The sequence below is a fragment of the Ambystoma mexicanum genome, chromosome 3q, assembly GCF_040938575.1.
Source record: "Ambystoma mexicanum isolate Mex_15411 chromosome 3q, UKY_AmexF1_1, whole genome shotgun sequence".
Lineage (NCBI taxonomy): Eukaryota > Metazoa > Chordata > Amphibia > Caudata > Ambystomatidae > Ambystoma > Ambystoma mexicanum.
The window spans coordinates 689,546,976-689,574,512 of NC_090926.1; positions in this window are offsets into that span (position 1 = coordinate 689,546,976).

Here is a 27,537-nt window from a genome sequence, read left to right on the forward strand (position 1 = left end):
CATCCAAATGTCTGTGCTCAGCGATTGTTAAAGGGTGACCCATCATGTGTGGTGTTTTGTGCTATAGCCTGCCCTTTTCTATGTCTTCTGATTGTTCCCCCAATGTAGAAGCAAATAAACTCTTCATATCCCCTATTGACATTGTCATCCTGATGTTTGCTTTTCCAACTCAAAAATCCACTTCCCTGATCCTTCTGTGAGCAAATGTAATTTAGTCATTAAGTTGTCTTTATCCATCTGTGACCATGGTATATACTGAGCCAGCCCACTACCTTTCTGAAGCAAAGATAATTGTGTCATCCCTGCCTTTTATAGGGGTGCAACCGCATCCTTATTTCCTTTTAATGTTATCACTATGTGATTTGTTCAACGGCCTGGCAAGTTTCTTCCTTCCTGAATATATTGGGAGAAGCTCTGGGAGTGATGGACCGCCACTTTGTTGTAACTCACTGAACAACATATCTATTAGTGGATAATCTTCTGGGGTTTTGGGTGCACCTACTTGAGGAGCTTGTGTTGCCTCTTCATTCCCTTCCTCTTCTTCTTCTTCCCAACCTTCTTCCTCACTTTCTTCTATTACCTTACTGCCGATACTTCCAAGACCTTCCTTTACATATGCTCCTCTTTCTATCGCCCCCATTATGTCTCTGCTAACGCTGTCATAAACATCCCTTCTGTTCCCTTCTCCTGTCCTCTGTCACCTTTCTAATAATGCTAGCATTAACCTCTTTATTGTACTCATCTCTCCTTTTCTCTTGCTTGTCCCCTCTTTCCAATGCCTTTAAATTGTCATTTTCAGTGTTTGTCCCATCTATTTTAAATACTATTTGTCCTCCCATCCATTTGGCTGGTGTTATTACTTGCTCTTGCCCTCCCCTCCTTGTAATTTGTATCTTCTTCAAGTCTTTCTTTTAATTTATTTTGCTTCTGTACTGCGCTGTAATATCAACGCTTCTTGTATCGCCCTGCGTGCCTTGTTTGCCAGTATCATTTTGGGTTGTATACGAATTGTTCGTTTTACAACTGTTCGAATTACAATTGACCTTTTCACAATTGACCGAATTGTGAAGGTCAATTGTAACATATATGTGGGGGGAAACCCCCCACAACCCCCCACCTAATGCCAAACCCCCCAAAACCCCTATATATCAGATATATCTGTTTGGTAATATATATTTATATATATATATATAGGGGTTTTGGGGGGTTTGGCATTAGGTGGGGGGTTGTGGGGGGTTTCCCCCCACATATATGTTACAATTGATCTTCACAATTCGGTCAATTGTGAAAAGGTCAATTGTAATTCGAACAGTTGTAAAACGAACAATTCGTATACAACCCAAAATGATATATATATATATATATTTATATATATATATACGGTCAATTGTGAAAAGGTCAATTGTGACCCTTTAAATTCGGTCAATTGTTCATTCGAACAATTGTAAATGAACAATTTGGGTAATACCTCATTTTGTTCCGCCGGGGGTGAACATTTGGGATTTGTATAGCTTGCTGCTGCTTATAATGGATATAACCCTGGCACAGTCGAAAATGAAATGCCTTGTTGATTAAGGGGAGGTGCAGTTGGTTGTACATGCCCTTTGTCATGTGGGTTACCTGTATACACATTTTTTACCTGCTCTTCTTCCTCAAACATTTTCCATAGCTCAAGCATGCTTAATCTGTTTCACCCATTTTTCCCCTTTGTATGTGACATGTACTTGTGCATGTGTTGCAGCAGAGCTTTTCGAATGTGTCCCTTCTTGAGACCAAGGCTGAAATATGTTGCCGGCCGTCTCTTTGACACATTGCATATGGTATTTGACAATCCTCTTCTTATATTGGGAAGCGACTTGCACAGATGGGCCAAATAAACATACCATAAAAAATCAACTATTGTTGCTACAATACACATTCACACCACCTTCCCTTTGACACCCCTCTCCTTCAGTTCCTTACAATGTCAACACAATGACATGTCCCGTCCATACAACAAACTCTTACTCCACCACCCCAACAACGCACAATCCCAATCTACTCCGTACTTACCTCCAAACAAATCTAACTGTTATGCTACCAACAGACAAAAAACACCTTTGCTGCCCTATTACATACAAAACAATGCCAGCAAATAATCAAAATAAACAAAAAACCCTATTAAAAAGAGCTGTCTTCCCTTTAAATAGGGTATCTCCTCTTTATCTCTTTTTCACTGTCCCCCAAAGGTGGCCAGACTTTATGCCCTACTGTGCAGTTTTCCCCAACTACTGTCTGAAGTATCTTCTCTTTCTATCTCCAGTACTCTTTTTTCAACTTAAAACAACATCAACTCTTCCTCTCCTCGCAGTTATTCTCATGCACAGGTCTACTCACAATCCTAGGATCCCCGATGTCCGTTGGTGTCAAGTTTCCTCTATCTGTCTGTTCTGCCCTCTGCGCTGAGTGTGCCACCTGAGAGACCGGGCAGAACTGTGCAAGATATTGGTTCTTGCCAACCTCCTCTTAGGTGCTCACTCAAACTGCTTCCTGCAGGCGCACTCTGCTGTCCAAGGGAGGCACAGCAAGTATTTGTCTACCCTCCAGCAGACACTGGGTATCTCGGCAGCGTCTCCAAGTGTTAAGGTTGTCCCAATCACTGATTATCAATAATAGGTAATAATAAAATGACTTGAGTAACACCAAGTGCAATAAGTGCAAAAATAAAATGACTTGAGTAACACCAAGTGCAATATTCAAATAAAACAGCTGGGAGTGCATGCAACACAACATTCTCTCAATGATACAATGTCAGAGCACAAGCTTTTATATCAAATACATATTCGCACTCTCTGCAACTAAGCAGCAGGTAGGCATACTTACCGCCAACCATGACTTAACAGAGCGTAACAATAGAATAGGTACCAGACTTCACATGAACATCAACCCACTAGCCAAACCTAACTCTAAGACCGATAGACTGGGTACAGTTTCCAACAACACTAAACTCATTCGCAAAAACTCCTACTCCAATATGACAAAGAACTTAGTTGACAATAGCTCTAGCCACATCCAGAAGGGTACACAAAAACACCCTATAAAAGGAGCACTACTAAATGTCAGGTCCCTAGTCACCCTCGCAACCGAAATTGCAGATGTCATTCTGACTAACAACTTTGACTTCCTCGCTGTGACAGAAACCTGGCTGCATGATGCAGCTAGCCCGTCTCTAACCTTAGCTATCCCAACAACTACTCCATCCTCAGAGCTGATAGACCCAACGCTCGAGGAGGAGGTGTAGCCATAATCTTCGAATCTACCTTAGACATTAGACTACCCACCTCTTCTCCTCTGGCATCCTGTGAACTCCTCTCAGTCAAGCTCCAAACGTCTACCAAAAATACAATCATGATTCACCTAATATATAGGCCTCCAGGTCCCCCTGGATCTTTCGAAGAAGACATTACGTCACTAGTAGCTGAGAACTGTAAACCTACAGCGCAAAACATCATCCTTGGTGACTTCAACCTTGGCTATATTGACCCTAATGACCTACCAGCCACTTCTGTTGCCAATGCACTAGATGAGCAACATTTCGTACAAATAAGTACCCAACCCATTCATGTGAAAGGAAGGATACTCGACTGGGTAGCAGACCTCAACTGCAATATTACACTTAAGGACTCCTCACCACTGGTGTGGACTGATCATCATCTCCTTTCCCTAGATATCTATATCAACAACTTAGAGCCTAAAAAGCCACCTATTGTACCACCATGTCTGACCAGGAATAAATGCAACATCACAGCTGAAGCTATAATACCTTTGGTAGTCCCCATACTTAATGCACTACCGGCCACAACTGATCTGAATCTGTTGGTTAACACCTATAATGATTCCATGACCAAAGCCATTGACACCATTGCCCCATTAAAACTGCGTAAAGGTAAGCTGAGAGCACATCTGAACTCCTGGTTCACCCCTGAACTCAAACTACTACGGACAGAAAAAAGAAAACTTAAGACACTTTGGAAAATGACCCCTTCTTCAGAAAATAAAGTCAACCTAACCAACATCACTACTTTATATAAAAGTGAGATAATCCACACCAAAAAAGAAACTTTCAACACCAGAATAAACCAGGCAGGATCCAGCACTAGAGAATTATTCAACATCTTAAAGGAATTAGAAAACCCTAATCCACGGATCTACGCAGTCACCTTCACGCTCCACTATCGCAAACATTCGGAATAATTTAAAGTTACTTCTTTCCACCCCACTTCTCTTCACACAGAGCACAGCAGTTCCAGTGTCAATGAACAGTTAATTACCAGGTCAACGTTGCAGTCTCTAAAGAGAGAAATGTTTTAGGATGATTACCTTGAGCTAACGAGCTAAAACTGAAAGTAGGTGCTGTAATTATGCTACTATGCAATCTTATGCCATCACAGTGACTCTGCAATGGAACAAGGCTTACAATTACATACCTACAAAGACACATCATAGAGGCCTGTGTAATCGATGGAACTTAGACACTGTTTTTATATTGTGCATACCTCTGATTCCATCTGATATAAATATGGCTTTCAAATTCAAAAGAAGACAGTTGCCTATACGTTTAGCCTTCTTGATGACCATTAATAAGTCCGAGAAACCTACGGCCCTTTCCTGGAAGCGATCAGTGGTAATCCTGACATTTAAGAAGGGGGACAGAAGTGACCTTATGAAGTACTGACCGATAATGTCCATTTAAAATATGTCAGAAAGGTATATGTAACGTCAGGAACAGCTAGTATGTCCTTAAATGTCTCTGTTTGTTACCAGTGGATGCCCGAGTTAAGTTCAAATCCCTCTGCATGGTTCACACTCAGAGGCCTAAGACCCAGATTCTCGAGCGATAAATGTGTTCTATAGTCCCCACAATGACAATTAAGATCTATGAACCTGAGTTTATATGCTGTCCCTAGAGCCAACAAAACTGTATAAGGAGGTAAGACTTTCCCTTATTCAGCAGACGGGCTCTGAAATTACCTCCCCTTAGAGATTAAGGGGCCAGTTCATAGAATCTGGCACAGATGTAGCGCATGTGGCTGGTGCAGAGAGGGAGCGTGCGCCAGCGTGCACCAAACAGCATTTAGGCACACCGCATATTCATGGATTTCCCAAGCCATTTGCAGCCGTGGCACAGCGAACATCCAGCAGTGCCAGTTACGCCCCCAAGAATGCCCCTTGCACCAGAAAAAGCCATAGAAATCCCCAATTCGGTGCAAAGGGCCACGTTAACCCTGGACCAGTTTACAGCCCCCCTACACCGTAATTGTGTGAAAAACTACGCGTACCCCGCTCGCGCCAGCCAAAACCCGTGAAAATCTACTCGCGCACCCCCTTGAATATGCATACCCCGTTCACGCCAACCAAACTGCGTGAAAATCTCCCTGCCCCCCCTTGTATATGCTTACCCCGCTCACACCAGCCAAAACGTGTGGAAAAATCCCCGCTCACCCCATTGAATACACGTAACCCGCTTGCGCCAGCCAAAATGTGTGAAAATCTCCCTGCGCACCCCCTTGAATACACCAACCCCACTTACACGTGAAAATATCCCAGCACACCCCCTTGAATACATGTACCCCGCTTACACGTGAAAATATCCCCGCGCACCCCCTTGAATATGCGTACCTTGCACACGGCAGCAAAAATGCGTGGAAATGGCTGTGCGTGTGGTGACAGGTATTGGGGGGTCCCCCCTGTGGTGTGGGCTGCCCACGGGGCATGGCCAGGGGTGTTGGGTGGTCCCCTGTGGTTGGGGCTGCCTGCGGGGCATGTCCAGGGGTGACAGGCTGCCTGCGGGTCATGGTCAGGGGTGACGGGCTGCCTGCGGGACATGGTCAGGGGTGACGGGCTGCCTGTGGGCATAGCCAGGGGTGACAGGCTGCCTGCGGGGCCTCGAGAAACTGTGCCTGCCTCAATGCCCACCCCATGGAGTTCTCTGCCCTGACCCTGGTGAGCCGTGCCCTCTCTGCCTGCTGCCGCTATGCATCCATTTGCTGGCCCATTCGCTGGCCCATCCACTGCCACACGGAAGACACACATAGTCCAGAGTCCTCCTGTCTGATGCCTGCCCCCGTGATGTTGTATGCCCCGAGTCCGGACACCTCCAACGTCGAGCTTGGTGCTGCTGCCTTGATGTCATCTGCCTGTGCTACCACGAAGGCTCCGGGATGCTGACGACCCCCAGGGCTGTCGTGGACATGCCCTGCTGGAAGTTGCCTGCACATCCTCCATTGCCAGGGATCCTGTTGCTTGGGTGACCACCTCTGCTGAAGCTCCGACTCCTGATTGTGGCAGGGATGGGATCTCCACCAGCCTGGCCGCGGTGGATGAGGCAGGTCCACAGGGTGCCCTGGTGGCATCTGGGCCGGAAGACGGCATGGAGGACGATTAACTCATAGTGGGTGCAGAGGAGGAGTGTGTCGCAAGAGTGGCCGGCACATGGAGGAACCCTGCAACAATGAGCCGTCCTAGCCAGTTCTGGGTGGCACACAGCTGTTCGTGATGAAGTGCATTGTCCTTCCTGGAATGACGCACATCATCACGAATCACGTGTGTGCGCATCGCCACACTGACTAGGACAGGCTGAACCCTATCACGGAATGCCTTGTCCGCAGGTAGAGGAAGGTCAGTTGACGTGGACACATCCTCTACCTGCGGACGGGCCTGGAATGAGACATCCCTGCTGGTGCAGTGATGCAGTCACTGAATCAGGGACAAGATTATGCACAGGCATCTCCGTGGTGACCTGTGCTACCTCCTGCCCTGCCCCTGGACTGCACCACTTGCACCAGTGGCATCACCCACATAAGGCCCCATGTGTGGGTCTAATGTGGCCTCCTCCTCCTCCTCACCCACCACTGACCTGGATGCCTCTGCACCGTCTTCCGCATTGTCCTGCCCCTGTGGGTGCACACTTGCCCCTTGGGCTTCCAAGGAGCCCACTTGCAACCTTGGCCTCTTGGGCCTCCCCTCGGCAGCTGCGGCCGTAGTGGCAGAGGCGGCACCAGTCCTCTCGCTCCCGGAAGATGGCATAACCTGGGAGGGTGACTGGGCCTTGCGTCTCCGGCTGGTGGAGGCATCCCCGCCGCTTTGCTCCACAGCGCCATCTCCGCCCTCTTCTTCACTCGCCGCTGTGGAAAGGGAGACATAAGCATCAGGGTACTGAAAGTAAGTCTGCTGGACACAAAGCAAATGCACATGAGTGGCACTGTCGTACTTCATAGCCATCATCACCTTCCACAACACACGGGTCCTTGCAAGCAACACACATGCACATACACAACCGCACAGGCATGCATCCGTCCGTGTCCACCTCCCATCACAGTGCAATCATGGACAGCTAGGCCACAACAGTCAATGCACTCATCGAGATGTGCATGTGTCATGCATCCATGGCGTTTCCCAGTCACACACTCACCACTCAATAACACGCACATGTACACCATGCATGTCCATGAGGGTGACATCAGCATCCATGATTCACTAAAAAGACATGGCCAGGTACAGACACAGGCATGCAATCATGTGTGCATCGTCACATGCAGGTGGACATCATGCATAGCAACACAGACACCATTGTCGTTGCACACGCTTCACTATTATGTCCCTGCACACAGACATCCATACATGGGGCATGTCAGACATATGTCCAAGGTGCACACACCTGACACACCTCAACATGCACTACGCTGGAGATGAGCACATGGACACTTACCACACAACTCCGGACGGGTCTGCATCTCGAGGACCTGGTGGTGAAGCGCTGGGTTTATGCGCTCCAGGACCCTCATCTGGATGTTGGTCAGGGACGTCATTTAGGGCACGCCAGGGGTCGCAGTTGCAACCCCTGAGTTCTCCCTTGCTACCCCGTGGTCTCCCTTGCTACCACTAAAAAAATAAAAAACAAAAGCCAAAAAAAAAACATTATTCTTTTTTTTTTTTACAAATTGAAGCTACTGGCCTGTGGCCAGTGCCACGCACTGATTTAGTCTGATCTTAAACACCTCAAATTCACAATGCAGACAAAATCCTCCAAAATGCAGTTAGAGCATAATAAGCATTAATTTCACAAGTTGCAGTTATAGCATGTTTTTTTCTGCCAATACATATGGTGATCCATTCTTGAATGAAATGTATATCAGCTACAGTGATATTGTAATCGTATTTTTCATAGTGTACTTAGAAACAATGCTATGGGATGCCTCTTCCTGTTTTGTCAAGGGGTAAATGGTTGTGTTCCATCGCTTAACGTGATGTCACCTCAGGGAGGGGTCAAACGACATCACTTCCTCTGGTGTCATCAGGGGTCATGTGATGTCACTTTCGCTACTCCTGGCATTTTGGTGAAATGACGTCCCTGATGTTGGTCAGCTGGACCCGGCGCCCCACTTCTCCACGAGCTTCAACGAGGAGCCGGGCCTTCCTGAGGGCCCTGGACCTGAAGGCCCCCCTAGTGTTTCAGGACATGGTCGTAGTGGTGGGATGCCACCCCCTCCACGTTGATGGCATCCACAATGTCCTTCCAGATCCTCCTCTGTCCATTCCTGTCGAGGCACGAATTTGAGAAGAGGACATCATAATTCCCCAGGACTCGCTCCACCAGGATGCCAACTTCATTTTCAGTGAAGCTGGCAGCCCTCTGCCTCTCTGACTGGGGGTTGCCACTGGCCCCAGATGGTGTTGAGTCGAACATGGCAACCCCCGATGCGAGTGTGGGTGGGCAACTTGGTCCTGGGTCTGGGCTGTGGAGTGATGGTACACCAGTCGGGAGTCTTCTGGGTCAGCAGAGGTGGTCTCAGGAATGGCTTCTGTGCAGACACCAAATAGAAGGGCAGTTTGGCAGCAAGCAGGCTGGCAGCAGAAGATGGCTCATAGGAGGCTGCTCGGGGATCTGGGGGGCAGGTAAATGGCCTTCTGGGCAGGAGCGTGGTCTTTCGTGTGTTGTCGTGTGGCCAGCTTAATGCAGAGTGAGTCCGCATGTGAAAAAACAGCATGCGAGCGTGTAATCCAAGGAAAGGCCCTTAGCGTGTAAGTGACGTGACAGCGTTGCCTTCGCCAGCGGTTAAAGGTCCACGCAGGTAAGCAGTTCACTGTACGTGCTTTTCGTGGAGACCAACCATGTTTGTTTCTTCTTCTTGTGGGATCACACGTGATTACTTCACAGCATTTAAATTTCGTACTTCTTGTTTTGGCAGGTCAGTTGCCTACGCGCACATGCGCATGTGTTTTTCTTTTCCATGCAAGGCAGAAGGTGAGTCGCGCACGCTTATTATTCCCACTGCGGTTGCCCCTGTGTGTCGTGCACCCATTTTTGAGGTCAGAGTAGCCCGTTTGTTCCACGCGTATGTATTTTTAGTGTTCCTGGGAGCCACAGCGTACTGCGGGAGCTTTATTCCATGCACGTGGGCTACTGGGGGTTGCGTGCACGTTTATTATCATTTTTTTGGGTTGCCTGAGCATTGCGTGACCTGTCTTTTATCACCAGGGGTCACAGACAACCTTGCAGGAGTACAGGGGTATGTCTAACATCAGGTACCCTGCCCCTTTCACCCCAATTGCCCAGGTCAATTGTTGTGTCCAGCTCCCATTGGAAACATACCATCTGTGCCATGGTTGGGAGGCCACCAAAAGGGAAGGGCGGCAAAGCTGGGTGACCTCCCAAGGCTGGGTGTGGTGGGCACATGGCCGGGGTGGCCAGGGAGTCCAGACAGTCCAGGCCGGCCAAGCTGGCCTCGGAGGGGGATGTGGCCAGGGTGTACCACCGGGGCAGGATGTCCAGCAACTTGCTGGGACAGCCATGCCACCACCTCTAGCGCCTCAGGGAGATGCTGCTGCTGCAGTCATCCCCAGCGCACATCTGACCCTACAGGCAATGTCATCTGCTGGCACGGGCCACCAGGTGGTGGAAGCTGCAGGTGCAGCTGTGGCAACCACCACCCAGGCTCGGGTCAGCCAGCGCAGGCTGCCTTGCCCCAGGACTTCCAGGCAGATTTTCAGGTGAGGAAGGTCAAGCCACGTGTGTCCAAGGTAGTTGTGACCAAGGCACATGTTCCTGGGGCAGTTTTGATATTTGCTGCCCCAAGCAGCCAGGTGGTGGGAGCTGCATGGGCAGATGAAGCCGACACCACCCCGGCAGTGAGTCTGCCAGCCAGGACTGTGTTAGTCACAGCCCTTGGCACTGAGGCAGTTGTGCTGCTGTGTCCTGGCAACAGCACCCAGCAGCCAATCACACAATCTAGGCCTTCTGTCCTCATGCCAATTTTTACTCCCATTGGCCAGTCCACCATCGCCACTGCCCCAACTGACCAGAGCGGCATTTGCTCCTCAGGGTCTGCACAACCGGCCAAGAGGAGTAAGTGTGCTTCTGCGCTTGAGGCTAGGACCCCAGATATGGCATCGGCCTCCGGCACGGCAAGGAAGAAGCCCTTCAATAAAGAGGAGCTGGACTTCCTTGTGGACTACATGTCGGCACACAACCGCGATATGCTGGTGGTCTCAGGTTGCCATTCTACGCCTGTGCAGCATCAGGTCCACTGGCAGCTCATTGCGGATGGTGTGAATGCAATGGGATATGAGAGTTGCACAGCTCAGGATTGCTACAAGCTCCGACGCTGTGCAAAACAAAAGTGGGCCTCTAAATTCTCCCTGACTCTGGTGACTGGCGGTGGGCCTCCACCAAAGAAGGATGAACTCAATCCGCACGAGGAAATCGCTGCGGAGTTCATCGATCAGGGACTTATCCAGGGAGTGGGAGAGATGCAGGATTATGATGCAACGTCCGGTGAGTCTTGATGCGTGTGTGTCCAGCCCATGTATGTTTTGTTTGTGTGATGTGTTGTGATTGACTGCCAGTTCAGGCTCTGTATTAATGAGTGACATGTGTGACACATGCAATTCTTTACTGATGCGTGCTTGTCATCATGCACTCTGCATGCCGGACATGTGCTGCACATGGGGGCAGTCCTCATCACCACATATGCACCCTACTTACATGCAAGTCACTCGGCAGCCTCTCCTGTCCATGTACAGGCTCACTGATATGTTAGCATATAGCCTGTGGTGTAGTTCCACCCAACACTCAGCCTATGTCGCTATGTGAGGTCACCCTGCAAGCTGCTCCTCCTCACGGGCATGCTTCCTTGCCTCTCCACCACCCTGCAGCTCACTGTCTCCATGGTACTGGCAGTTTCCGTGTTGGACTACTGCAATGGCCTGTTACCCTTTCCTGTGTACATGCACACTTCCCTGTCCAACCCTGCCATATCTGTGCTGTGGGGTACATCCTTTGTCCTTGATGCAGGGTGTCTCACTTGGACCGTGCAGATGGAACAGGCTCAGAGTGCACATGAGTGTTCCTTCATGGACCATTGCATTCCCTGCAAGCCCTATGGGTCCATGGCAGGCTATTCATTGTACCCCATCTCCAGTATGTTATCTGTCTCGTGATATTTGGTCATCCATGTCATGCTCACTCAGGGTCACTTCATCATCATTTTGCACATGTTTATGGTGTCCTTGTTTGTTTCGAGAACAGGCCTACCTCTGTTACAGCTACCCTGCCTCCAGGCGACTGGTGATGTGGCTTCTGCCTGCATAGATGTACTTGTGCTAGTTCCTCATGTGTCCTGCTTTCTGCCCCCCTCTCATCTGCTGTAGTCTCTGTTATGCAATTGACACCTGCAAACACTGTCTGCGACTTCACTGTACTGTGGTCAGCCATTCAGAGCCATGCACTGGCTCCCTGCCATTCCACGGGGGGGTATGGGGGGTGCAGTGCATCCCTACAACCCAGTGCCAACACTTTGCACATGATGACTGCACTTGCCCGTACAGTGCCGTCATGTCACAAGATGGACATCAGTACATTTCTGGTTCTGTTGATAGTTAAGGAAGTACACATGTGCTGCACTGCACCCACACACTTCTGAGCCATGTTTCACCCTTCAACATGCCTATTCACTTGTGTGTTATTGAAGTGACCTGGCATGTATGTATCCATTTGCCTCCTTTCACTGTATTTCAAGGCACTTGCGTTGTTGCATCCTGTGACACGTGTGCTTTCATTGATATTAATGTTATTGTAGTGCATGTTGACATGCATTTTGCATGTGTCATGGACACTTCTATTTGACTTACTGCTGTGGCTATTTGGGAATTGTGCCATGGCTATGCTACATGCCATCTCTTTGTTGACATCTGTAATTTTTGGCAAAGATATAGGCCTTCCAGAAGGTTGTGTGTGATGCAGTTGATATGCAACATGCAGTATATGTGTGGGTTTCGCATTTGACATGCATCCATGTCTGCTTTCAGGGTCCCCTTCCATTTCATTGCCACTGCATGCATGCCAGAGTTTGTGTCGTGTGTGACATGGCTGCCTCATGTGTTGGCCCTCAATATTGTGTTGTATATGTGTGTGGTATGTGCTGCTGACATGTGTACTCATGTTTTTTTATCTTTTTTTTACAGGTAATGATGCCCCAGAAGCAGTGGAGGAGGAGATGGCAGACACCGTGGAAGGTTTAGGTCACCAACCATGCACCAGTGGTGGTCGTGGGGTGGTAGGCCACGAACATTCCTCGGTGCTCCAGGCCATCCTGTCCAGGCCTTCCTCTGGGTATGGCTCTGAGGATCTCTCTGACTCTGATGTTGAATCGGATGCTCATGAATCCATGTCGTCGACGGTGGGTGATTCTGCAATGGATTCTGTTCTGTCCACCACACCTGCAGTGGGGGTAGACCCCTCAAGGGGCCAGTCAGTGTTGGTATGTCAGCCTGTGAGGGTTACGGGTGCAGAGTCACACTCCACACCAGTTGCTCTTGTTCCTGGGGCAGCAGATCGACAGAGGAATGCAGTCCTGCAGCCACAGGCTGTGCTGGTACAGCAAGGAGCATGTCTCCTTGGGCCCCGCAGGTGTGGTGCCCGGCAATGCAGTGGCCGCTCGCCACCAGGGAGCACTGGGTGGGAGCAATCCATGTATGCCATTGCACAGCAACATGGGGGAGCAATTGAGCTGTTGGCCCAAGGCATGGAACATGTGGCTGATTCCATTCTCCCCCCTCATAGGCAGGTGGAGCTCCAGCAGCAGGCAACACAGTCCACCTGCCACTCAATCAGGCTGGGCATGGCGGTGTCCAACAGGGCCCGCTGGGCTGAACTGGTGGCTGTGCGCTCAGCTATTGCTGCTGACGCACAGCCAACAGGGAAGCCCTGAGGGAAGACTACTCCTCCCTCTGAAGTACTCTGGGTGCTCTCATCACGGCCCAGGATTCACGGGCAGAGCAGAGGAAGGTGCAGCTGGAACATACACTCTTGGCTGAACTCCATGCAAGCCAGGAGGAGGTCCATCTGGCATGTGAGGCCTCCCTGGCAGAGCTCTGTGTTATACGTGAGGTGGTGCCTGGGGACCTCTGTGCCATATTCATTCAGAACCAAGCTCACCAGGCCTGCATGCTTGCTGCCGTGGACGGGCTTGCTGTGGCTATGCATGGTCAGGCACCTGTGCCACGCGCACCACCTGAGGTACAACCAGAGGGTGACGATGACAACGATCTATCTCTCACTCAGGTCATGCTGTGAAGACCTGGAGCCCATGGAGGAATGTTTTTTTTGTCTCAACATCGACACATGTGTGTGTTGTGGTGTACCCTGCACCTCCACCCTCCTGGGTGGCCCCCCACTCCCCCAGGTCCACTATGGCCATTTGTATTTTGTTGTCTATTTTGCATTTATGTTGCAGTGTGGTGCTATGTGGCATCCAATGGCATGCACTGTGTGTTCCAGCTGGGCCCATACAATCTTGTCTTGTGTTTGTGTTTGTGGCTTGGGGTCAGGACACATATGCTACTCCTGCTTCCCCTTTCCATGGGCTCGCAAGGATGGCACCGTGTGACAGTAACTTACACAGAGGCATTGGACTTCCGTCATATCTGTGGCCAGTCTGAAGTCCAACTTGTGTATACACCCCTAGGGGGATTCATCATGGTTTCTCCAGTGCATGGTTGGACAGCATTTTGGTGAGTATATTGTTGACTGTGCATGATTTCATTCTGCTAATTCATGTATTGCCTTGACTGTATACATTGTTGATGCACTTCATGCTGTATGCGGTCCCATGCCCACTTTAGCTGTCAAGGCCACTCTCATGATAGTAGGGGGATATGTAGTGGCAATGTCACATTGAGGCACTTGTGCTAATGTGTTTACTCACTGTCTGACATTGTCACTGTTGGGTCCTGTGTTCATGATGTGTTATGCTGGTAAAATGATAGTCCTGTGTTTGCTTATGATGTGTCACAGGATCAGCAATATGTTTCTGTTGCAGAAACGTCCACTACAGAGTGTTTAACATGGAGAATGTATGCTACTATGCTACACTGTGTGTTCATGCCTTTTCCATGCTAACATGCATTGAATCGGCCTGCAAACACCCCTCACAACACACACAACACACCCCCAACCCCACTCCCACCCCAACATCCACCCACCCACACACTACTTGCCTTCTGAGACATGCTGTGTCCCTGCTGCACATGTTCACATTGACTTTCGTGATCGTGAACTGGAGCCGCTGGCTAATTTTTTTCCTTTGTTTTTGTATGCAGCTGCAGGGGTTTCCAGGCCACTGACACCACTCACTGTACTGTGTGGTGTAGAAAGCCGGTTGTTGACGGGGACATCCCTGCAGCACCCACATTTTCTTTTCTTTTTTGGGATTCCCTGAAATATATCCCACCAAAGGTTCGAGGTTTTGGTGTTCAGGCCTTTGGTGGCATGCATTTGCGTACTTTTAGTATAGGTTGGATGTTTTTGCTCACTCTTTTCTTCATAGTGCGTGTCTGAGGGGATTGTCTGTGGCCTGTTTACATTTGTAACAGTGCGCTTTGTGACAGCTGTGTCATGTGTGTTGATATTTTTATTGAGGTTTTCACATTGTATGCCATGGCATGGTGTGTGGGGTGGGTGACCTGGGGTTGAGGGTGGTTTAGGTGACATACCAACATTTGGATGTGCTATTTTGCATGGGGGGATTGGAATCTGTGGCTTGCATGTGTGCCTTTTTGTCACATGGGATTGTGTTTATTTAAGTGGCTAGGGATGCACACACTGCTGCAATTCCAAGGACACATTTTCAGGTTGTGACAGTTGACTGTCTCTTTGTCATCATCGATTGTCACCTGGAATGTGCCAGGCCTGTGTGCACTTCGGATGGGGGGAGTTTAGGTGAAAAATGTAGCCACAAGCTGGGTACGGGCTGCCCCGCCATGTGCCCTTTCCCCTCCCATGCGCAGCAGCCATGCACGTGGTTGGGGATGCGGGGGTACCACCATGTCCACTGGTACGCCCCGCCGGGTTGCAACATTGTGCAGGACACATGCTGCCACAATGATCCTGCACACTACTGGGGGTGCATATAGTAGCTGCCCACCAGAGTGGTCAAGGGAGTGGAAACGTGACTTGAGCACTCTGAATGTGTGCTCCACTATGCCCTGGGTTGCAATATGGGCTGCGTTGTATCTTACCTGGGGTGGTGTGGTGGGGTTCCATATTGGCGTCATCATGTGGGTGCTCAGAGGGTAGGCACTGTCCCCTGGGGAGGTGATGGTTTGCATAGACAGCGGTGATGATTCCTTTGGAATCGCATACAACCTGCACGTTGATGGAATGCCAGTGCTTGCGGTTGCGATAGATGTGCTCAGTGGCCCTAGGTGGACGTAGGGCCACATGGGTGCAACCAATGGCACCGAGCATTTTGGGTAGGTGTGCCACCTTGTAAAAGTCCTGGACCAGGGCCTGCCTTTCTGCAGGTGTTCTGGGCATGTATATGTGCCTGCGGACTGAGGGGCATGTAGTCATGATTGCCAACACCTGGTGTAGGCAGGGTGACTGCGTGGCCTGTGAGACACCCCCAACTATGGCAGTTGTCCGTTGAAATGACCCAGTGGCCAAAAAATGCAGGACATTGAGCACCTTTTCCAAGGGGTTCAGTGCTTGGGAGCACAACGTGGGTAATGAGAGGTCATCTTCCCACTCAGTGACCAGGTCTAGGATGATATGAGGTGGAAACCTATATCTGTCATAGAGCTGGTCATCAGGCATCCCAAAAAGGCTGGTCCTAGGTAAGAAAATGCGGGGCCTGGCTATCCTCCTCCTCCTGCGGTGTCCCACAATCACTGCTGCAAAGGATGGGACATTCATCGTAGCTGTATATGCTTGCTTGCTGTTTGTGCGTGCTTTTATGCTGCGCTGGGCCGCTGCTGCCTGCTTTCGTGTGGTGGATGTGTTTCCGGCTTTGCGCATATTTTGACGTGCGCAGGTTTGCCCTGTTCAATTCCATGAATGTTGTTAGGGGGCGTGTGGGCGTTGCAAGAGTTTCACTGCTGTATTTCCCCCGTTATGCCCATATTTTCACGTGTTGTTCCCCATTCCGTGTGTTCCACCTCCTTTTTAGGTGTGTGCTCTGGAAGTTGTGCGCCTTCACTGGGCGACTCGCGCACAGCTTTCGGGATGTCGCTGTGACGTATGCGCCGCGTGCGGATTCAGCACAGGTCCCAGGTAAGCCACGTGCAGTGCCTTACATGAATCGGTAAACGGGCGCACTCATGCGTTTCGTACGCGTGCCCTGCATTTCTCACGCTTGCGCTATAGATTTCGGCGCACAATGATTCCATGAATTACCCCGTAAAATACAACTGGCCACCTTACATACCAAAAGACACTGTACATGCATCTATTTATACTTGTAGTTTTAGATCTGGCCAAGAGTCCTGTGTGTTAAGGATGATTTCCTATACTCTGGCCTGGTGGACAGATGTATAGAAGGCCAACCTATATTGTGACAGGGGCAACTCTGGGAAGCTGTAGCCAAACCAGTTTACGGTAGCAGTGACAGGCAGTCTAGGCTAAGATCTTCAGAGGGGTGAGATTGTAAAGGGTCCACAATGGGAGTCACAAATTACCCTTAGACAGGATGTATAAAAATACAGTTATTTAATTATGCCAAATACACTTTAAGAAAAATGAACACAAGCATGTAGACTTATCAACCAATACCATCAAACTAAAATACATATATACAGTCACAGGTTCAAGTGCATAATACAACTCAAGTTACTCCTGCAAGGGAATGAATAGATGAGTATTAAACACAAAAAGGTGTACAGAGAATTTATCCCTAACTAATATTGTCCAACCCTAAATTGCCTGGGGCCTTGTCCCTATTGTTCAGGATACAAAGATACAGCACTCAGGAAGCAGGAGAAAATGTAGGTAGGGTATCTGGGGTCCAGTGATGGATTCTTAGAGCCAGGGTTCAAGATAGACAGAGTCCAAAATTCCCCCCAACAGTTAGAAGTCTTGCCAAGGCAAGTATTGGCAAAGCCAATAGGTTTAAGATAATGAGTATTATAAGTCCATTGACTTACAATGGGGGTGTAGGGGTATGTTAAAAGCTCAATAACTTACCCCCTCACTCCGAATCTTCGCAAGACTTTCCAGAACAAAGGAAGGGTGTCCTGGCTTGCTTATCCCACGAATTATGTGGTCCACGATTTTCATGGGTTGCAGGTTCGAATGATTCTCCGGTTAGGATCTTTGCTGGTGCAATGACGCTTGGTGAAGAAATGCAGAAAAAAATGATGCAGTGCCTTTCTCGAGGCTGGAGGCGGGTCAGAAAAGCAGGATTCAGACCGTGCACGCCGCGCACAAGGATGCAGCAGGACTCAGTAGCCGCGGTTGGACGTTCCGCTATTTCTCGGGTCTCCTTGGTGCTAGGATGCCAAAATGTCACAGAGGGTGTTGTTGCAGTGGCAGCTGAGGGTGTGCCAAGTTTCAGGCAGAAACTCAGAACGGCAACAAAGATAACCCAGTAGCCCAAAAACAAAGCTAATCAGCCACAGGACAATTCCCAGGCACTTCTGAAGGCGGTTTTCACATTGGACACCGAGTAGGCTTCGGGAATGGATGGTCCCTCCAATCCAGGGGTAGTAGCACCTTTGCAGGCCTACTGGAGATCAAGAGACAGACAGGGCTCCACCAGGACTGCAGCAGAAGTTGGTTGCCAGGCCTCCTTCAGACAGGTTACAGGTTTCTTTGCGGGTCTTCTCAGCTGGACAGATTCTTGGCTCCTTCAGATTCTTCCAGGATCTCTGTGAATTGCATGCAGGGGCCCTCTTCTTATCCTAAAAGCCAGGTAGGAGTCGAAACTCCCACTAGCCAATGGCAGAACTAGCCCACACACACATCCCACAGTGGTCCAATCAGGTCCACTGGCGGGAACACTCATGCACACCACTCAGACACACAGAAACCAGGATGTGTATTGGGGTCAGATTGACCCAGCCCACATCCTGCCTGCAAACACACAAGTAGCCCGCCAAAAGCTTCTGCTTTCACGGGCACTGGAAGTCCTTATAAGGATCTTTCTGACCTTTGAGGCCAGGAATAAGGCTAAACAACAAGATGAAAAAAGAACGGGCGAAAACCCTCGTGGCACGGCCATGTTTGGCCAGTAGCCACAGTAAGTAGCCAAACGCTGTAAACGCGGTTAAGCTAATACGAAATTCCCCAAAAAGTGGGGAAAAGTCACTGCTGCCACCAGCTCATCTTTTAAGCACCTCAGAATAATCAAACAATCCTTTGAGTGTTAGACTACGGCAAAACAAAAATGAACCCCATTGCACTGCAGTGTAAGCTGCTGTGTGCAATGATAAAAAGTTACCACATGTGATACAAAAGTAACCATAAGTAGCAACATAGTCACAAGACTAAGGAAAACACTGTTTCCCAGTACTGATAGCCTTAAGGACATATCAGTTTCCGCATGACATGTGAGCAAAGGCCAGTACAGTGAAGCTTAACGCTTCACTGTACTGCAGAAAGTACAGGTCAGATTGAAAAATAAAAGCAAAAAGATTGGGGGTTCCATGAAGATGGAAGGAAAGGTGCAGTAAAGAGACTGTTTCCCAACACTGAGTGTATGCATTTTCACAAGAGATTTAGGACAATTTAACTGTGCCAAAAGGCCACTTTCTGTGGCGAGACTGTGCTCTACAAGTACTCTATAACACTATCAGCCTTACAGTTAGACAGCAGCAATTCATATGGTAGCTTTAGGTGAGCCTTCCACTTGAGACCATGGCATGTTAGAGGTACTGCTTCTTGCACGTGCGAAGGCCCAGAATCAGTTAACCTTGGTGGCTCCCAAAGGATTCTGAAGATAGAGACCTTCCTAAATGGGACTTTAGAGCATGTGCCTCTAGTAGGAGCCATACATCGTTGGCCTGGGAGCCAAAGAGAATTTTGTGAAGAAACAGCTTAGGTTTCAACATGTAATTGGAGGTCCCCTACACTTACTGGGGTTCAACTAAGCATTCACGCTTGCCTGCGATCTCTGGGGAGGAAAGATGAGAAGATACAGGAAGCAGATCAGGAAGAGTGAGGGCATCATGATGGATGATTTTTCAATACTGATGGAGATTAGTGATACATCACCACAGTGTGTGAAGCACAACACAGATCACAGTGGTGGAGATGGAGTGAAGGAGAGGGAGCAAATGTGCCACTACATATGGAGGTCTTTCTGAAAGTGATTACTAGTGGTACAATCGGTGCTACTTCTCATGGGGGAGCTGTTATTCAACATATTGATGGATGAGGCATAGAGATTTACAAGGTTGATCCTCTGGGCCACTATGGAAACTCGGAGAGAAGAATGAGTCTCCAATAGTCATGACAAAGAAGTTATTGACAAGAATGGTTACAAGCTTTGGGTAGAAAGTTTATATGAGCTTTTCTGAGGATGTTTGAGTGATATGTCTACTTGGTCCCTGCACACTAGAAGAGGACACACCACACTGTTTGCTGGGGATCGTTTCTGCTACGTCATGGAGACGTAGAAGTCAAACTATGAGCGTCACTGTGATGGGTAGTATCATGAATCTGCAAAACAATAGGTAAAGGACACACAAAAAAAGCTTGGTGCTTGGACTTGGATGAATGACATATAATTGTACAAATCAAATAAGCGTGCATAGTTATTTCAGAATTTACAACTTGAGAGAATCTCATTTCAGTTGTATGGGTGCACCAATACTGGACATGTTACCACTAAGCTATCAACATTTGGGGTTTGAATGTTGCAAATAGGATACAATGTGACAAAAGAGTGTGACGCATCCAAGGCAATAGAGATTCTAGCTATCATAGTTTCACTTGTGAAGGTTGTATACCAGGAAGAGGTGTGGGGTGCCAGAGATATGGGGAGGATTTAGTTCCCTGCTTCAAGGCAGCACCACCTTAACAGCTTCTGGTGTCCGGTGCACAGACAACCTTGCTCCCCCCACTGAGTAGCACATGCCCTCCTCCCCGAAAAACCACGTCATATCCCAGAAACCCATGCCCTCTCCCAATCCACAAAATTAAGGGATTACATACCTTGTGTCAAATTCAACAGAAACTCATCTAGGCTTTAAATGGATTATCTAGTTGTTAATAAAATACAAATATTACACATGTCTGTGACCTGTTTCCCCAAGAGGGTGCTACATTGAAAACATGTTCAATTTTCTTTTTTTAATATTATATTATTTTTGAAAGAAAATAAAGGAAAATTATTTTTAAGATAGTATTTATTTAATAAAGTGATAACGTAACTGTTCAACCTAACCGCATGCATGTGTCTGAAGTACATGCCTTTGGTAAAACATTACAAAACTAGGCAGCAGGGAAAACAAAAAGGCTTGTGACAAACATCAAAATGTATTCAGCATTTCAGTTCATGCCGACACAGCAGACAAAATCAAGTAATCATAGAAAGAATGAAATTAGAAGCACCCAGTGAGTATATGCTTTCTACTGCCCAAGGTTGATGTGCCTGAAACACTATGCTATTAAGAGGGGTGTGAAGGTGAACCAGTAGTGGCGCAAACAACAAAGGATAACAGTCCAAAATAAAGGGAATGCCCTACCAAGGTTTTATAAAAATATATATATTTGAATTAAACACACCACCTGTAATAGAACAAACAGAAAATACTGTACAGAAGCCACTCCAAGGATATGTCAAGGTTAAAACAGGTGTGATTGTGACCTAACCAGTCTCTATGGCCCAAGTTGACCGAGTGGGCAGTTCAGGGTCAACAGTACCTGGATTCAGTTCTTGGTGGTATAAGGGATTTCAATCAGGCACACACCCAAGTCTCGCCTAGTATGTAGTGTGCAAATGAAACCCTTATTTAATTATTGTCTATAACTTCAATATTCTGAATGATATACCACTCATATCACACCCTTCTCAAAATACCCCCCACGTCACACTGAACCAGGAATCAGGCTAGTTTGTCAAAGTAAAGATTTATTTATTTATTTAATATTCAATCACACATAGGTTTAATATAGATATATATGGGGCAGCAATCACCCAAAGTGTGACAATACAATTCAGAAAGTTAAGCAAAGCAATTGAATTCACTTATAAGGAGGCAATGTCGAAAACACAGGGAAAAAGAACAGTTTGTTTTGCACACAGCGTTTAGGTTAATGTTCCCCCTGCAAAGTTTTGTTTAAATACAATTGATCAGTCCTACACCAATGTGAGTAATCAGCAGGTTTTCAGGAATGAAACACAGGGCCTCATTATGAGGTGGGCGGAATGGGTGTAATGGCGCCGGTAATGGTACCGCTGCTGTTAATCCCATTCCGCCCTATTACGAGGTTCCCTTGTGGGTCCTTGGAGGGGCCCAGGGAGCTAACAACAGGCCCGTTATTAACCGGCCCGTTGTTAGCTCCCTTTCCATTCCCATTGAGCCCTATGGGCTATCAATTTTTACCGGGCCCATGGAATGGGAAATTACCAGGTCCACCAAGGTTGGCATGACCCGGTAATTGCCCATTCCATGGGCCCGGTAAAAAATCATTACCGGCGGCAGCCGTGCCCTTAATAAAAAATCACTACCGCCGGACTCCTAATGAGGCCCACAATGTCTAGAGTTATAGGCAATCTTCCCTCCCTAAACAAGAGAGGAAAACCGTTTTGGCAAATGACACTTATAAACTGGCAGATGAAAAATGGCTTTGTGAAAGACTGCAAAAATGCTTAAATGGAGACAAGTTCTAAATAGAGCAACACTAATCAGGTCCTAACATACATAAGCTATAATATAAACAACAATACGCACTTGAGATCAGGATAGCACTTTGAAATGGGGAAATGACACGTGTAAACTTGGGAATTTTGCAAATTCACGGCAAACTTTTACGATGCGATATTGGAGAAGAAAAACGGGTCAAATACACTGTTCCGCAATGCGCTATTTAGTTGTGGAGATAGCTAAGGATGTTAGGTATCAGTGAGAGTTGAAATTTCATTTCTATCTTTAAAACCGAAGGAGTTATAGAGGTTTTAATGAGAGGCGTTTTTCTACAAATGTCGCGAAATTGAAAACAGAAATGCGCTTTTGAAAATGACAGATGGGTTTGATTGCACTATATTATGACTATGAAAAAGAGAATGCCACAGATGGATCTTACAGTCACGTGATCAGCATAACCTGTCCTGTTGTGGATACTCTACTTCTTCCTGGGATTTACTTTAGTTATTCAGAATCACTATGGAGTTATGGTTTTGGAACACAGGTAAGACAATCAGCGCAAGAAGGATTCTAACACTACTGGAGTTCTGAATTAAAGATGGGATGGGTTGAGATAGTGATAATACAATGCAGATATACTAAGGGTCACTGTTCTTCCTGTTAATACTTACAGAAGAAGTTATTTAATTGGACCATCAGCTCTGCTCAATAAATTGAATCTGGTCTACCGGCAGTAAGGCACCTCTAGTGGGATTGGATCAGCAAGGCGGTTCTATTCAACTGGATTGCACTTCAGCCTGGATTTGGAAGGGCCCTTTCTGGTTACTGGACACGATAGATAGCAGGATGCAAGTTTTCAGCGGGCAAGCCTTAGTGGTAGAAAGTCAAGCTGAATTAGAATTAAATCAATTCAAGTTTGGGATGTTTGCAATTAGGTCAAGCTAGCATTAATTTTGCAATGCTAAAGTCTGGATTCTGCAAAGAAATCTGGATCTTTCAAAGAATTCCGGAGTCAGCTATAAGTTGCAGAGTTATGTAATAAGGTGCTGCGTGGACATCTGGATGGGTTCTGGAATCAGTGTGTTCTGGAAGCATTAATTTATTTATACATTACAAATGTCATCCCCCAGTTTATGGTGTGGGCAGAACTTCAAAACACACCCCCATGTCTGTGAGTGGCTACTGGCGTGTGCTTTGTCCTGGTTGGCAGTCTAAACAGAGCTGTCATCTTATGACAGGATTTAGGGACTCCTACCTGGATTTTTACCCAAAACTTACTTTTGCACAAATGTACATTTCTACTATTGTGTACCCTCATAAATGTATGCACATATACTTTGTACTCGGTTATCTAGATTTGCATTCACTTCCCAAATTTGTGAGAGCTGAATTGGTCATTCTATGGATTTTTATCAATTTTACCCATAACACTTTGGATTAATCATTTCTAATTTGATACATCTCTGGGCGCTGATCAGGGATTCATGTACATACAATTTTAACCTTGCAACATTTATAGTTTTGCCACAATCAGTGTTTTAGTGTATATTTGGTTCCTTATGTAGTACAAACTCCTACCACATCTTCAACTGTCTAGCATGAGTTAAGATTTTATAAGTTTGTATTTTTCACTTGTCTACTTATTTTGGCTGTCCTGTTAAATGTCATGAAGTTCTGAGGCAAAAACAAGTAATTTCCATTCAAAATCCAGTCCAGGTGTTTTTTTCTTACTTTCAAAGTGAGAAAATGGCCATTCCTTTCAAGTTCACTGAGAAACCTCCTCCACATCCGGCCCCTCCTTTTGGAAGATGAGTGTCCAAGCCTTCCTTTGTCCTTGGGTCAGCTAGGAGACAAATGTCTGAGGCTTTCTTTGTTTTCATTATGCGGGACCCATTAGCAGCCATTAGCCTTCCTGTTCTCAAGGAAGTGTCAAGCAGAGATGTCAGTTTTCCCAGGCCAGGCTATCAGATCAGAATTACATAGTGGATTGGTCCCAGACTGGGCCCTATGACATTAAAGTTTCTTAATTTCCCATATAAAATATAAGCACCGTTTATAAAGGATTTAAACATTTTAAAAGAATTATCCCTTCACCAACATGCTTGAAATAGTGGATTTTGCAATTTTTCAGAACAAAGAAATACATATAAACTGGGTTTGACAGCTAATTTTCTGATGTAGCTGTCAGTCAGTGAGGCCTGGATTCCTCTGACTGCCTGGAGGCTGTCATGGTACAAACTCCTAAACCTCTGGAGCTTATGGGCCTACCCCAGTCACTGGCACTCTTATGGGCTTATCAAGCCCCAAAAGTGTGTCCTAGGATTTCCTGGACTCAGTCCTGGCGCCGTTGGCGCCAGGCTCATAACATGTGCTAATTGCATGGGACTACATTCACATCCTAATAGGGCTGAGCCTGTCTGTATACCCTGGGTGTGGCTGAGGGACTACTTTACCTGAGATTGCAGGGTGTGGCTAAGGGACTATTTTACCTGGAACTGCTTACAAGGCTATTTAAGCCACACCCTACAGGCAGAACACGCTTCGCGTTATCCTGCACTCCTACAGCCTAACGCTCACTGGGCCTCATTACGACCCAGGCGGTAAGTTACCGCCTGGGTCGTACCCTTACCACCAACGTAGTTTACACCATGGTGGATGGCGGATTTACCGCCCCATTCCAAGGTGAGTGGGGCGGTAAATCCCCATTCCCCTTTTTACCCCTCCCCATTCCCATTTTTGCCCCATAGGGCATAATGGGAGTGGGGAAGGTGCTAATTACGCCACCGTAAATTACGGTGGCGTAATTAGCACCATGGTCCCTTAGCGCCATTGATTTTAATACCTGCAAAAAGCAGGCGTTAAACTCACCATGGCGCAAAGGGACCTCGGAATCAGGCGTTAAGGGTCGGCGCCGTTTACGGCGCCGTTATCCCCTTAACGCCTGATTCGTAATGAGGCCCACTGTGTCTGCTCAGTACTCAAACTTCTACAGCCACGCCGGTCCTGAGATCCCGATCCAGCGGCACCTGTAGAAGGAAAAGAAGAGAATAGGAGCTAGTACAGCCATGAAGGCCTTACCTGCAGTATTCCATTCAATCGGCCGCGCCTTCAGCTGCTCTCCGGGCCGCCGCACCTGCAGAGGAGAAGGTATCTGCCCGGACACCCAATACTCACCCGCGGTCTGTATTCTTCAGGAATTTCGTTGGAGCGGTTCTTCCCATCGCCGTCCTGGAGATGCGCCGCGCCTGCAGAAATGGAAAAGAAACAGCAGGTTAGTCGCGCACGAAAAAGAAACCGCTATACAGACATTCAGCATCTTAGGAAGAGTCTAATCTTCATCTGAAAACCACTCAAGACTGCGCCTGAAAGAAAAGAGAAACACAGGTCAAAACTTGGGCAATAAGGACATTAAGCACCTATACAAAGCATTCATTGGCATAGAGACTTACCTGCTTAATCCAGCTATTCAAAAACTCTGCAACAGCCCAGTAGGATCAGTGAAGTAACTTGGTCCTGGGAAAGACTGTGCATATTGCGCCTCTGCTAGGGTTTGCAGGACGGAGAGCCTACCATTAAGAACTCCAAGGCAAACGCCTCCTGGGGTGATATCGAGGGAGAAGACGCAGGCAGGCATCATCACTCAAGATGTGCAACGTCAGTGCAGACATCATTTGTGTGGCTACGTGCTATGCCCCCGTGTAGACCAGGTGAGCGTGACAGAACGCGAAGCCTTACACAAAATCTCTACCTGGGTGTCATGGAAACCTCTGAGACCGACAAGCTAGCCCAGAATTTGGGGGAACTCAGGGCTGAGGTGCATTCAGCTCAGCAGGAAACCAATGCCTTGAGGAGAGAACCGATCGTAGCCAAGTTTCGCACCGACGATCTCGCCAGACAGCTGCTTCAATGAAAGGCGGGGCAAACACCGTTACCAGGATTGGGGTCAACGGTTCTGACTACACCAATCAATCCAGTTCAGGTGATCCATCCAGGAGCCGTACCTTTGGCACCTCCAGAACACTTTGCAGGAGAGCCAAACAGGTATGCGGTTTTTATAAATCAGTGCCATCTACATTTCCTATGGAGGCCAGGAGCTTTTCCAAATTTCCTAGTCTAAGGTGGCCTTTGTGCTTTCGTATCTCAGTGGCAGTGCTCCAGACTGGTCGGTACCGCTAGTGAATCGGGACGATCCCATCTTGCGAGACTTCCAGAGGTTCCAACTGGACATGGAGAAGTTGGTTGCCCGCCACTCCCAAGGTCGAGCATTGGCTAATGAACTCTTGTCTCTACGTCAAGGCAACCAAGATCTGTTAATGTACATCGCAACCTTTAATAGATGGGTATTGGAAACCGATTGGCCGAACGACAAAAGAACAACGCTGTTTTATCGTGGTTTGAGAGGGGAGTTAAAAGATGTTTTAGCTCAAGTGGTCAACCCACCCGAGAGACTGTGCTGAATACATAGACTTGGTGGTCCAGCTTGATCATAGACTGCAGAACCGTAAGGCAGATCGAGCTAGAATGGACACTTGGGTATTTGTGCTCCCGAAGGAAAATGCTTCCAAGACCACCGATATGGCCGAACCCATGCAGATTGGAGGAGTGCGAGGGCCATTGTCCAAGGCTAAAAGAGATGGGAGAAGACAACAACAGTTGTGTTTGTTTTGTGGGTCAGCCGGCCATTTCCTCCGAGAGTGTCCAGTGAAACCACCCAAGAAAGCAGTAGGGGTTGCTGGCAAAGTTGAGGCAGAGCCAGAGCCGGAAAACTTCCTGCCCGACGAGCATAGAGGTCCGCTTGTCGAGTGAAAAGAAAGACTCCCAGACCTCGCACCTAGCCCTGCCAATGATCCTCATAAGTCACCAACAGCCGTCCCGAATGCATGCAGTCACAGCAAATATAAACAGCAGAGCCATCGGTAATTATATGGATCAAGAATTGCCTACAAGGATGAATCTCCTTCTTTGCAAAAAGGCAACAACAGACTTAGTCACCACTGTCGACGGAACTGAGATCGCTTCGGGTCTGGTAACCCACTCAATGACAGAGATGACACTTTTGTGCCAAGACGGACATCGGGAAGCCATTGTGTTTGATATAATCAAGGCTCCACAATTCCAAATAATTCTGGGAATGCCATGGCTAGAATCACACAATCCTTGCATCGACTGGCATGCTAAGAGGCTGACCTTCTCAGTCGAATGTGCTCATACTTGTTATCAAGCAAAAGAACGATCATGAGTCTAACTAATCTGCTACCTCAGGTATACCAAGGCTATCAGGATGTTTTCCAGAAGGATCAAGCCAACACTCTTCCCCCCCATAGACCTTACGACTGTCAGATTGACCTTATACCAGGTGCACAGATTCCATGCGGTTGAATATATGCGCTCACTGAACCTGAAAATCTGCATTTA